General features: G+C 43.6%; 1 pseudogene; it reads left to right on the top strand.

Moving 5' to 3' along the window:
- The first annotated feature begins 6,667 nt into the window (after nucleotides 1–6,667).
- Nucleotides 6,668–13,487, top strand: part of LOC112076902 (endophilin-A1-like) — a 22,915-nt pseudogene continuing 16,095 nt past the window's right edge.

Raw genomic sequence — 13,487 nt, 5'->3', positions numbered from 1 at the left:
AATGGATTGGGCCTTAATTCTGTTCATTGATATGGCCTCGTCTTATCTCCTTTGCTACCCTCTGCGTGGACATTTTTGTCATTTTTCAAATATACTAAATTTCCCCCAAATTTGACTGTCGCCACATAAATCCTCCCACATTTCGTCAGTCTTCCACTGAGTTTTCTTTCATTACTGTGGTAAAGTCATCACTCTGTTACTCTACTGAAATACTGATCAAATAAGTTATTGAAGCTCGTGCTGTGCATTGGAATACAGGTACACTTTCTGTTAAAGTTTTATTACCCTCACTGGTCGACAGTCATCATTTTGTTTCACGTGTGACTCATGCGTGGGTTCTTCTCTTGTGTGGTACTCCTCTGTCCTCTGTATTCTTGAAATATACTCACTCATGGCATATTCTGTGGCTCGTTACCATCTTGGGTCACGTGATGATCTCTGGTGCTGTGTGGGCTTCGATCTCTCCACTTAGGCGACTCTGGGCAACCATCTGGCTCGTCTCTTCTAGTCTTTATGGCTCTCTCCATGGGATTATCATCATATATCGATTGCATCGCCAAATCGTTCCACAGGGTTCGGTGGTGAAAGTGCAGCTCGTCTGTGTCTTCCTTGTGAATCTGTTCCTCGTCCTCTTTACAATCATATACTTGTTCTGACGGTCTATTTCTGTGTGTCTGAAATAGTCTGCATGATCGTATGTCCTCTCGATCTTCGTGCTGCTGTGTTTCTGTTAGTTATAGTATAATCAATATCTGTGTCTCGCTTCATGTTCTAGACTCAACTAGTCATATGTCATGTTGGTCTGTATGCATGGTGCTTGTCGCTCGCCTTGCTTCCTTGCTCGTGTGATCTTGCTGTCGCTGAGCTTTGTCTGTCTGTCGCCTGTGCTTCTGCTGCCTCTCTGCCTCTCTTGCCTCTCTATCTCTCTATCTCTCTGCCTCTCTCTCTCTCTGCCGCTCTGCCGCTCTGCCTCTCTGCCTCTCTGCCTCTCTGCCTCTCTGCCTCTCTGCCTCTCTATCTCTCTGCCTCTCTATCTCTCTTCTCTCTGCCTCTCTGCCTCTCTGCCTCTCTGCCTCTCTGCTCTCTGCCTCTCTGTCTCTCTGCCTCTCGTGTCTCTCTGCTCTCTGCCTCTGCTCTCTGCCTCTCTGTCTCTCTATCTCTCTGTCTCTCTGTCTCTCTCTCTCGTCTGTTATTTAATTCACACAGTGGAACAATTGAGCTTGATCCACTCTGGAGAGTTAACAGTTGTTTTGGTTTCTTTGTGTTAATAATAATCATAATCATATGTTTAATTTATATAGCGCTTTCATTACATGAAAAGTCTCAAAGACGCTTTTAAAACAGAACAAAGGCTCTTCCGGGCCTATTGTATCTATCAGTATAGTTTTAAATGAGAGCGCATCATTTCTGGGAGAAAGACACAGCCGTGTAGATTAACATCTGGCCCTGAGCTTTGTTGAACAAAAACTCTTGTGGAAACGACTAAATGGGATTTTTGTTGGAATGTTGTTTCACCTTGAGAAGAAAGCGAGGGTGATGTAGGAAAAAAAGACAGAGGGTGTTGATGCCTGAAGGAAAGGTTAGGTCCCTCACTCTGTCACCCATTGGAGCGGGTGACAGTTATAAAGGTCACAGGAGGGGGCATGCGATGTCACCACTCTGTGGGCTAATTACTATCGACTGTTTTGAGCCTCCGAGGCGTTTAGTTTTTTTMMMMGGGGGGGGAAATGAGTCCCTCTAACCTCTGGTAGACTAATGGTGCTTTCTGGTGCTGACATTCAGGTAAATAATCTTTAATTGTTTAGGTTATAAGCGCTTGTTGTATATTCATATTGTTTTTTTCAACCTTTTTTTAAACCAGGTAAGTCAGTGAGATTGACTTCTCTTTTTCAAGTTAAGAAAAGCAGCAATTCATATGAACGAATCATAATAATAATTATACTTCATTCATAACCATTCCTTCAACCATKATTTATTAACTACGAAGAACCCAAAGCCCAGAATGGAGCTTCAACTAAAAATCCCTGCTAMAAAAACAACCTCCCTGCCTTTCACCACCTGAYCGCACAATCAGATGAAATGGAGTGTTGAGGAGAAAGTGGTTTTACTTGTTAGTGACGGGTGATGTATTGATATGGCTTTGTCCCTGAGCTTTCAGTGATTACATTACTGTGGGTGCTCACTCATGTGTTACAGTGCAGCTGTCCAGGATCTACAGCAGTGAGTGACTTTGAGAACAATACAATATATCCCCAACAGCATAGSAGGGCCTACACACTACCCAGTACCATATTCATCAYCTGCAATCTGGAATCAAATCCATTTCATTCATGTAGGTGAATCAAGTGAATGAAAAATTKTCCTTTCTCCATCTGCAGCTGATGTTAAAGAATTGGACCGGTGTAAATAAATTCCCAGCAGCACCCATTCCTAAGTGGCTTCTACCGTGCCTGTGTTGTCAGATGAATACAGGTGAGGGAGAGGAAGCCACTTTAGACTATTGAGATGCACCCCTAAGGGCTGGTTTCCCGGACACACATTAAACCTTGACTAAAAAGCATTTTCAATGGAAACTCTCAATTGAAATTTTGTAGCTTTTTAGTCTAGGACTAGGCTTAATCGGTGTCTGAGAATCTGGACACTAATCTAATTAAGCATCGGATGTCACTGCCCTGGTCAGAAGGTAAACAAGGTCATGCCAGTCTGTTTGACCCACAGTGATGATGTAACACGAATGAGGAGGATTTATCAGGTGACATATGAGCCGAGGTGTCCTCCATTGAACCAAACATACTTGACTTGGCAGAGTTTCTATAAATATCGGGGTAAATCCTAACTTGTTCTTTCACTTAGTCAAGCATTGAGATCAATGGGCGACTAAGTTTTTAAAAAATGTACTGAAGATGATGTTAGGATTCACCCCCCAGGTGAATATTATGAATATTGTGCGTCTTGCACTCCGTTGAGAACAACAATGCCCAGAGATTCCTGTGAAAGCTATCCTACTACAGTATGTCATGCTGCTATGCCAGAGATTCCTGTGAAAGCTATCCTGCAGTATGTCATGCTGCTATGCCCTGGGGTCCTGTGAGCTATCCTACAGTATGTCATGCTGCTATGCCCGTGGGTCCTGTGAAAGCTATCCTACAGTATGTCATGCTGCTATTCCCAGAGATTCCTGTGAAAGCTATCCTACAGTATGTCATGCTGCTATGCCTGGGTCCTGTGAAAGCTATCCTACAGTATGTCATGCTGCTATGCCCTGGGGTCCTGTGAGTCAATTGTGCTCTACTTTTAGCTATTCTGTGTGCTCACTGTGTGAAGTCCTATCCACAACTGCAGTCATACGTGACGTCACTGCTTGCACCTCTAGGTAACTGCTTCAAGGCCACTATTCGCATAACTGACAGCATTAAGTCATTGGCTTCGTGTTCATTTCAGGCTTTTTTCACATTTACTGTCATGATCTGTCCAGGGGGTAGAACTGAATGATTTCCCTTAGATACGGCAGCTGCAATGTCAAAATTGGCTAAAATTGGCTTAAAAATCTGATGTTAAGCCTACCTCTAACCTTACACCATTGCTAACCCTAAATTAAGACTAAAAAGCATTTATTTTCATTTCCTGGTGTTCTTACTGTATGTCGCCCACCCCAACAAGCCCTTGTTTCCTCTAATTCTCTGTTCCTCTGTTTTCTCTGTTCTCCATCTCTGGATCTCTTTTATAACTGCTAACAACTACCTATTTTTATTTTGTCTCCCTCTTTCTCCTTTCCTCTAATTATCCCCTGTTTTCTCTTCCTCTCACTCTCACTCTCCTCCTCTCTCTCTCTCTCTCTCTCTCTCTCTCTCTCTCTCTCTCTCTCTCTCTCTCTTCCTCTCACCTCTTGCTCTCAGGGGCACTCCAGCCATCCCCTATCCTTGCCAAGTGCTATCTTGGGTCAGGACCACTTGCACACCATCCTCCATTTTGGCTCTGTCCTGCAGCAGACACTCAATTCTACAGTGTAGATCAGGAAAGTGCTGCAGTGAAGGGGACACAAGCAGACAGTATACACAGTTTCTCCAGCCCACTGACATAGAAACATTACACTCAAAGCAACTCATCCTGTGTCTCCTTAGAGAAGCATGGATTCCCATTGGTTCTGCGTGATTTAGTCGCTTTTCATCTATTTAGGTTCTGACGGCCAGACTTCCTGCTTTGCCGGGCAGAGCCGCTATTGTGCCAGTCACTGTTAGCTAAAGCTATGCTCCATGTCACGTGTCTCCTCTCCCCTGCATCTTATTCAGAACACTTCATGAGGTGGGTTTGGACACCATCACCATCGCCGTATGCCTATCTCTATTAAACATCTGTCAATGTGCGCTCCAATGTGTGCTTACTGATATTTCAATCAACGGGATGTTTCTATCCAGGGGAACATTTATTCTGCTTTTTGTGTGTGGTGCTTGTGTTGTGTGTGTGTGTGTGTGTGTGGTGTGTGTGTGTTGTGTGTGTGCTGTGTGTGTGTGTGTGTGTGTGTGTGATGTGTGTGTGGTGTGTGTGTGTGTCGTGTGTGTGTGTTGTGTGTGTGTGTGTGTGTGTGTCCAGCAGGGGAAGCGATGAAGGCTGCAATGTGCAGTCATGGGTAGTCACAGCACTGGGGTGGCAGACAATCCATACACACACCATATCTGTATCCCATCTTGTGATACCTCTCAATACGGTACATGATATAGTTAAGGAGGAATGCATTAAGATACAGAGTTACTTCACCTATTTATAGTCCTGTGGAGAAATGCAAGTGGCATCTCTCTCGCTCTCTTTCTGTCTCTCACTTTCTCTTTCTTTCTTTCACTCTCTGCCAACTTTTCTATCTTAAAAGCCCTAACCTCCAATAGATTTGCAAAATCTATGACAAGGGTCGGCCAATGTTGTTCTGACCATGATTGATTTGGTGATGTTCTGGGAATCGTGTTGTAGGATTGTCCTTGTAGTAATGAAAAATGAGATTGGTACATGATGTCTGTCTGGCCTGACGCACACACGCAGGCACACACACACACACACACACACACACAAATGCCCTGTTATGGAAGGCTTAATGTTCTGATGCCCGCCCTGTCTGTACCCTGCTCTCAGCCTCCGTGATGTGACACACTGCCGCATATTATCACATATCATTGACCTCCATCTTAGGACTCACAGCGTCACTGGGCTGTCATCACTGTCAGCATCACTGTCAGCATCACTGTCAGCATCACTGTCCTCTATCCAGAGATGATGATGACACAACCGCACTGCGAAAGAGTCAGAGGCTCTCTCTCTCTTTCTCTCTTCCTCCCTCCCTGTCTCTCCTGGGTTTGGCCTTTGATCGTTGTGGATGTGTCTGGTATTCCAGGGAGTAGCAGCGGGAGAGGAAAAGGGAGTGGGGGAAGGAGTGAGGAAGGGAGGGAGATGGGGGAGAGATTTGGGAGCAGGAGACACATAGCCAACGAGCCGAACCAGGCAGGTGCCTGGTCTCCATGGCAACAACCGGCAACTGTTTCACGGAGGATTTAAAGATTTCTGAGTGACGTTAAGCAGAAACTGATGACAGGAGAAGGTCTTTGCTCTCTTTGTGTGTGTTCTCTGCATAGCGGGAGGAATTTAGTGTTGTTTTCACCATCTCATCATGAGTAGGATAAWGGCTGATTTTTAGAYCCCTTGTGRCTACAATGAATTAGMTCCTTACGTAATACAAGTCATATCACCGTCTCTCTCRAGTAATCTTTCTKTCTTGTTAGTCATTTTCCATCTTGTATGATACAATCTCAAAGGAGCACTGCAAATTCCCACTCTCCCTAAACAAGCTTGCTCACAGCAATTGATCCTTCAGTCACAAAATMGACTTCTCCTTAATTCCCTCRCATCTCTCATCCTGCCCTCTGTGAGCTGCTCGTCTGGCCTGGATGTGTCKGATTGTAGGCCTCCTGGGCACCAGGTTACGTCACAGGCTGTGGTTGTGGTGACTGAGTTTATATCACAAAGCCTTGAATAAGACAGCTCCTCTAACCAGATGGCATGGCCTTTGATGTGTGTGTGTGTGTGTGTGTGTGTGTGTGTGTGTTGTGTGTGTGTGTGTGTGTGTGTGTGTGTGTGTGTGTGTGTGTGTGTGTGTGTTGTGTGTGTGTGTGTGCGTGTGTTGTGTGTGTGTGTGTGTGTGTGTGGATTGTAAACACACTGATGTACAGAGCAGACATGAGACAGCAACAACATGCAAGACACTGGCTCATATAGACGCAAACAAAAACAACAGGAGGGGAATAACCAGGAGGGTAATAACTGTAGCTAGGAGAACGATTTCTGTTAAAATAGTTCAATGTCTGGAGTTTATTCACTGCATGTTTGAGAGACTGGCTGATTACAACGTAGCTGAAATTGAAATGCTTTTGTCCAGCAACTGAATAAAAGACTTGTTAATAATTAAATTAGTTGTGAATTGAATAGTACACCCTGGGGATTTTTCCATTTCAGTGTCCAACGTGGAAGCTATATTGACTGAAATGAAAATGAAATTGCTGTATATCTGGTTTTGGTATCTTTGACATTTGATTCTACCTTTTACATTCACCTATCGCTTTTCTTGAGGTGCAAAAGCTTTTAAATGATATTAACCTTGACATGTCTTTGTGTCTTCTTGCAGAGGGTGAGGAGAAGGTTGGGGGAGCAGAGGGGACTAAACATGATGATGACTTCACTGAAATGGAAAAGGCAAGAATTCTCTTCTTTCTCTCTAAGAATTCCTGTCCTTATTTCTCTAAGAATCTCTCTTTCTATTCTCTAAGAATCCCTTCTTCTATTTCTCTAAGAATCCTCTCTTTCTATTCTCTAAGAATCCTCTCTTTCTATTCTCTAAGAATCCTCTCTTTCTACTTCTAAGAATCCTCTCTTTCTACTTCTCTTAAGAATCCTCTCTTCTATTCTCTAAGAATCCCTCTCTTTCTATTTCTCTAAGAATCCTCTCTATTCTTTTCTAAGAATCCTCTCTTTCTATTTCTCTAAGAATCCTCTCTTTCTTTTCTCTAAGAATCCTCTCTTTCTATTTCTCTAAGAATCCTCTCTTTCTACTTCTCAAGAATCCTCTCTTTCTATTCTCTAAGAATCCTCTCTTCTACTTCTCTAAGAATCCTTCTTTCTATTTCTCTAAGAATCCTCTCTTTCTTTTCCTCTAAGAATCCTCTCTTTCTATTTCTCTAAGAATCCTCTCTTTCTATTCTCTAAGAACCTTCTATTTCTCTAAGAATCCTCTCTTCTACTTCTCTAAGAATCCTCTCTTTCTACTTCTCTAAGAATCCTCTCTCTATTTCTCTAAGAATCCTCTCTTCTATTCTCTAAGAATCCTCTCTTTTCTACTTCTCTAAGAATCCTCTCTTTCTATTTCTCTAAGATCTTCCTCTTTCTATTTCTCTAAGAATCCTCTCTTTCTACTTCTCTAAGAATCCTCTCTTTCTATTCTCTAAGAATCATCTCCTTCTTCTTCAATATTACAATGTTGTGATGAATGAGCCCATTCTCCCAAGCCTTGTTCATTTGTGTTAGAAACGATATCCTCACCACTCCATGTTCTATCCACTCCAAGGGTTATCCCGTAGTCCTATTGTATTACATTTGTGCTGTGCACTGCACATGGACTTTTTTCCATAAAAGAGAGAAGTTTTCTCAATTTAAATGCCTTGGAAAAATTCTTATGAAATTGCTTCTAGAAAGTGGGAAAATAGTGTGCGTGCATTGTGATTGGGGAGAGACCAAGCCATCATTCTGTAGTGTAGTCTCTTATTCTAGACAGCTGGGGAGGCTGAGTGGTGTATAGCAGAGCCATGTATTTAAATATAGGGCTCTGGTCTATAGTAGTGTGAGGTCTGTGTTGAAGAAGGCAGAGAACTGGCATATCTGACCAGCATCAAGTGGGAACACAAAAGCAATCTTCACCACTGTCCAGCTTTGCATGTTGTCTCTCCCCCACCTCCACATACAGAGTAAAGCCCCTTCATGTTCTGTCCAGGCATGTTGTCTCCTCCCTCCACCACCACACTCCAGAGTAAAGCCCCTTCATGTTCTGTCCAGGCATGTTGTCTCTCCCTCCACCACCAACACCAGAGTAAAGCCCTTCATGTTCTGTCCAGGCATGTTGTCTCCCTCCACCCAACTCCAGAGTAAAGCCCCTTCATGTTCTGTCCACAGGCATGTTGTCTCTCCTCCACCCCACACTCCAGAGTAAAGCCCCTTCATGTTCTGTCCAGGCATTGTTCTCTCCCTCCACCACCACACTCAGAGTAAAGCCCCTTCATGTTCTGTCCAGGCATGTTGTCCTCTCCTCCACCACCACACTACAGAGTAAAGCCCCTTCATGTTCTGTCCAGGCATGTTGTACAACATGACAGCCTCAAGGAACCAAAGCCTTCCTCCTCCTTCTGTGTTTTCTTTCATTCTCTCATCTTTCTCCTTCTCTCTTCCTCCCCTACACCCCCTCTCTCTTTTGTCTTTCTGTCTCTTCTCTCACTTCTCTCTCTCCTCCCTCTCTTCTGTTTAATCTCTTTCTTCCCTCCCCCCTCTCTTTTCTGTCTTTGTCATAATCTCTCTCTCCTTCTTTAAATTAAAAAAATTATATATATCTCTCTCTTGTGTGGGTTGTAGAAGGTGGACACCACCAGTAGGGCGGTGATGGACATTATGACCAAGACCACAGAGTATCTGCAGCCCAACCCAGGTGAGAGACAGTACCTGGTCTCCGATGGCACCCTATCCCCTATATAGTGCACTACTTTGAACTGTTTGTGTTTGGTTTGGTCAACCCTTTTTATAATGTTTATTTAATTTAATCAATTATACACATGACAATACACCATAATCAAGGCATGTTTAAAAAGTAACTTGTAAAGTTTATTGATTGAGTGATTCTGAATGAATGAATTGTGGCGTGGTACAGCCTCCAGAGCCAAGATGACCATGATCAACTCCATGTCTAAGATGCGTGGCCAGGAGAAGGGTCTGGGCTACATCCAGACCGAGACCGTCCTGGGAGAGTCCATGCAGAAGTTTGGCAGGGAGCTCGGGGAAGAGTCCAACTTTGGTAAGTCACTATGGCCGTGTCAGAATACCCGTACTTGCCTTCTAAATAGCAGGCTTTTGGGTATAYGAAAATATAACGTTKTATAGGATGTGACATTTCTAAAATGTTGTATGGTTTAAATGCCAGGATGTTATACTCATTTATTMTTTTCATCAAGTAGAATTCGCTGCACACTGTTGAAGAGAATCATCTTGTTGCACCTGTTTGAACATGTTTGACAACAGCTCATTATCAGAATAGGGGACTCGCTCTACAAAAATGTATGAATGACGGGGAACAAACGCGATTGCGCATTTCATGATGCCTTCTCAGTATGGATGAGTAGTATGTTGAAATGATACTTGTTGCTTACTGCATACCTTTCTACTAAACAGAATGTAGTACTATTAGTACCCAGTATGTAGTTTTAGTTAGTAGTAGGCAAGACCGATTTCGATCACCGCCATTGTCTATTTATAATGGTGCTGATTGCTAGCCTGCCCCCACATTTGTTTGTGCGGTCTTGTCGACTCATAAGACCAAACAAACAATGGAGCGGGCTAGCTTAGCGCTCATAAACAACATCAATGTGCAAACTCCTCAACTTTTCTGGAGGAGATGGAGGAGTACATGTTGTTATATTCTGCCTCTGTGTGTTCCAGGCCTGGCTCTGATCGATGCTGGGGAGTCCATGCGTGAGCTGGGGGAGGTGAAGGACGCTCTAGACATGGAGGTCAAGCAGAACTTCCTGGAYCCGCTGCAGACCCTCCACGACAAAGACCTCAAGGAGATTGCGGTGAGACTGGATTTATTCATTTTATTTKATATTTTATGCAACATTGAGACCCAGACAGGGGTGAAAGTAAGGCCGTCTGGTAATACAACATGCCCCAAAACTATAGGCTACTACACCACTATTTAACATTGCTGCAAGTCAGCYGTGAATTGACTGGAAACCGGGTGGTTTACGCTCCATATTGCTTTGTGGTTTGAGGAGAACACTTAMATTTTGTCAAGGYGGAGATGAGTGGCCGAGACCGAGGTGYGCGTGGACAACAGTGGATTAATCAATTCAGGCTACAAGTGTAGGCCAAATGACAATGGCAGAAYGTCATTACAATACACATAAGTGTTTTTGTAACAGATGTTTCTTTCAATTCATCAAATTGCGGGTGCACAGAGCACTGTTGGGGTTTGGATGCTGAAATAATTTTCTGAGTGAACGAATGTGCGCTGGTAGGCTACAGGAGCGCCTTGGTTAAGTGATTGTTTTCAGATGAAAACATCATGACTGGTTGTGTTTATGCCACAATTAGAAGGCATATGCGGCGTGTCCATAAGGCTAGGGGAAGGTTTCCCTAAAGTACATTTGAAGTAGCTTCTTTAAAAMAAWAAGCTGTAGATTGTTTGAAATCGCATAGCCCACAGTCGAAGGGMCCGCAATTTGGGCAAATACCAAATAGAKGATTGTTGAGTTGCGACTATCAGTGAGAAGAAGAGAGACCCAGCCAGGCATATCGCAATATTTAAAAATGCAATTGCAGAAAAACTGWTTGGAAAGCAAATGGCTATTGCTGTAAAGAGATGACAATGAAAATACTCASCTGTCTTTTAGTTCGCTCAATTAAGTTATGAATTTTGATAACAGTAGCGGAGAACATCAGCCATATCCCCGGTGAGTCTGTATATTCACTGTCTTTGTCATTGGGTCAGTACCACTTTTGTTTGTTTTTGGACAAACATTTCTTCTTTCAGGGGTACATCGGTCTAGCTTACCATGTTATGTCTAGCTTGTCGTGTTGTTATTAGGGTGGTGTGTCTAGCTTGCCGTGTTGTTATTATGGTGTTGTGTCTAGCTTGCCGTGCTTGTTATTATAGTGGTGTTGTGTCTAGCTTGGCGTGCTTGTTATTATGGTGTTGTGTCTAGCTTGCCGTGTTGTTATTATGGTGTTGTGTCTAGCTTGCCGTGTTGTTATTAGGTGGTGTTGTGTCTAGCTTGCCGTGTTGTTATTAGGTTGTTGTGTCTAGCTTGCGTGTTTGTTATTATGTGTTGTGTCTAGCTTGCCGTGTTGTTATTATGGTGTTGTGTCTAGCTTGCCGTGCTGTTTATTAGGGTGTTGTGTCTACTTGCATGTTTTATTATGGTGTTGTTAGCTTGCGTGTTGTTATTAGGGTGTTGTGTCTAGCTTGCGTGTTGTTATTATGGTGTTGTGTCTAGCTTGCCGTGTTGTTATTAATGGTGTTGTGTCTAGCTTGCCGTGTTGTTATTATGTGGTTGTGTCTAGCTTGCCGTGTTGTTATTATGGTGTGTGTCTAGCTTGCCGTGTTGTTATTAGGTGTGTGTGTCTAGCTTGCCGTGTTGTTATTAGGGTGGTGTGTCTAGTTGCCGTGTTGTTATTATGGTGTGTGTCTAGCTTGCTGTTGTTATTAGGGTGTTGTGTCTAGCTTGCCGTGTTGTTATTATGGTGGTGTGTCTAGCTTGCCGTGTTGTTATTATGGTGTTTGTGTCTAGCTTGCCGTGTTGTTATTAGGTGGTGTGTCTAGCTTGCCGTTGCTGTTATTAGGTGGTGTGTCTAGCTTGCCGTGCTGTTTTAGGGTGTTGTGTCTAGCTTGCCGTGCTGTTATTAGGGTGTTGTGTCTAGCTTGCCGTGCTGTTATTTAGGGTGTTGTGTCTAGCTTGCCGTGTTGTTATTAGGGTGGTGTGTTCTAGCTTGCCGTTTGTTATTACGGTGGTGTGTCTAGCTTGCCGTGCTGTTATTAGGGTGTTGTGTCTAGCTTGCCGTGCTGTTATTAGGGTGTTTGTGTCTAGCTTGCCGTGCTGTTATTAGGGTGTTGTGTCTAGCTTGCCGTGCTGTTTATAGGGTGTTGTGTCTAGCTTGCCGTGTGTTATTAGGGTGTTGTGTCTAGCTTGCCGTGTTGTTATTAGGTGTTGTGTCTAGCTTGCCGGTGTTTGTTATTAGGGTGGTGTGGTCTAGCTTTGCCGTGTTGTTATTAGGGGTGTTTGTGTCTAGCTTGCCGTGTTGTTATTAGGGTGGTGTGTCTAGCTTGCCGTGTTGTTATTAGGGTGTTGTGTCTAGCTTGCCGTGTTGTATTAGGGTGGTGTGTCTAGCTTGCCGTGTTGTTATTATGGTGTTGTGTCTAGCTTGCCGTGCTGTTATAGGGTGCGTGTGTCTAGCTTGCCGTGTTGTTATTATGGTGTTGTGTCTAGCTTGCCGTGTGTTTATTCGGTGGTGTGTCTAGCTTGCCGTGTTGTTATTAGGTGGGTGTGTCTAGCTTGCCGTGTTGTTATTTACGGGGGGTGTGTGTCTAGCTTGCCGTGTTGTTATTAGGGTGTTGTGTCTAGCTTGTCGTGTTGTTATTATGGTGTTGTGTCTAGCTTGCCGTGCTGTTATTAGGGTTGTTGTCTAGCTTGCCGTGTTGTTATTACGGTGGTTGTGTCTAGCTTGCCGTGTTGTTATTATGGTGGTGTGTCTAGCTTGCCGTGTTGTTATTATAGTGTTGTGTTCTAGCTTGCCGTGTTGTTATTTAGGGCGTGTGGGTTGTGTGTAGCTTGCCGTGTTGTTATTATAGTGTTGTGTCTAGCTTGCCGTGTTGTTATTATAGTGTTGTGTCTAGCTTGCCGTGTTGGTTATTTGGTGGGTGTTGTTGTCTAGCTTGCCGTGTGTGTTATTAGTGTGTGTGGTGTCTAGCTTGCCGTGTTGTTATTAGGTGTGTGTTCTAGCTTGCCGTGTTGTTATTAGTGGTGTTGTGGTCTAGCTTGCCGTGTTGTTATTAGGTGTTGTGTCTAGCTTGCCGTGTTGTTATTAGTATGTGTTGTCTAGCTTGCCGTGTTGTTATATAGGTGTTGTGTCTAGCTTGCCGTGTTGTTATTATGGGTGTTGTGTCTAGCTTGCCGTGTTGTATTAGGGTGTTGTGCTCTAGCTTGCCGTGTTGTTATTAGTAGTTGTTGTGTCTAGCTTGCCGTGTTGTTATTAGGTGGTGTGTCTAGCTGCCGTGTTGTTATATATAGTGTTTGTGTCTAGCTTGCCGTGTGTTGTTTATTAGTGGTGGTGTGTCCTAGCTTGCCGTGTGTTTATTAGTGTTGTGTCTAGCTTGCCGTGTTGTTATTAGGTGTTGTGTCTAGCTTGCCGTGTGTTATTATGGTGGTGTGTCTAGCTTGCTGCGTGTTGTTATTGTGTTATGTCTGTTTTGCAGTTTTGTTATTATGTCTGCTTGTGATGTCATGCGAGTGCCATTCCTTGTTATCCTTGTATTTAGTACGTAGGGCTTTTTTTTTATGCAGTATCTCTGGGTCCAGGGGTGAAAGTAGATTTATTTCTTACCGGGTACGAGAACCACACAACACACCTTCTACACTACGAAATAAAAATACAGAGAAGATAAAAGTTAAGGACTCTTATAACTATTTGGGGCTGAC

The sequence above is a fragment of the Salvelinus sp. IW2-2015 genome, unplaced genomic scaffold (genome assembly GCF_002910315.2).
Source record: "Salvelinus sp. IW2-2015 unplaced genomic scaffold, ASM291031v2 Un_scaffold4118, whole genome shotgun sequence".
Taxonomy (NCBI): Eukaryota; Metazoa; Chordata; class Actinopteri; order Salmoniformes; family Salmonidae; genus Salvelinus; species Salvelinus sp. IW2-2015.
Note: the sequence above shows the minus strand (reverse complement) of the source record. Positions and strands in the feature narration are given on the sequence as shown.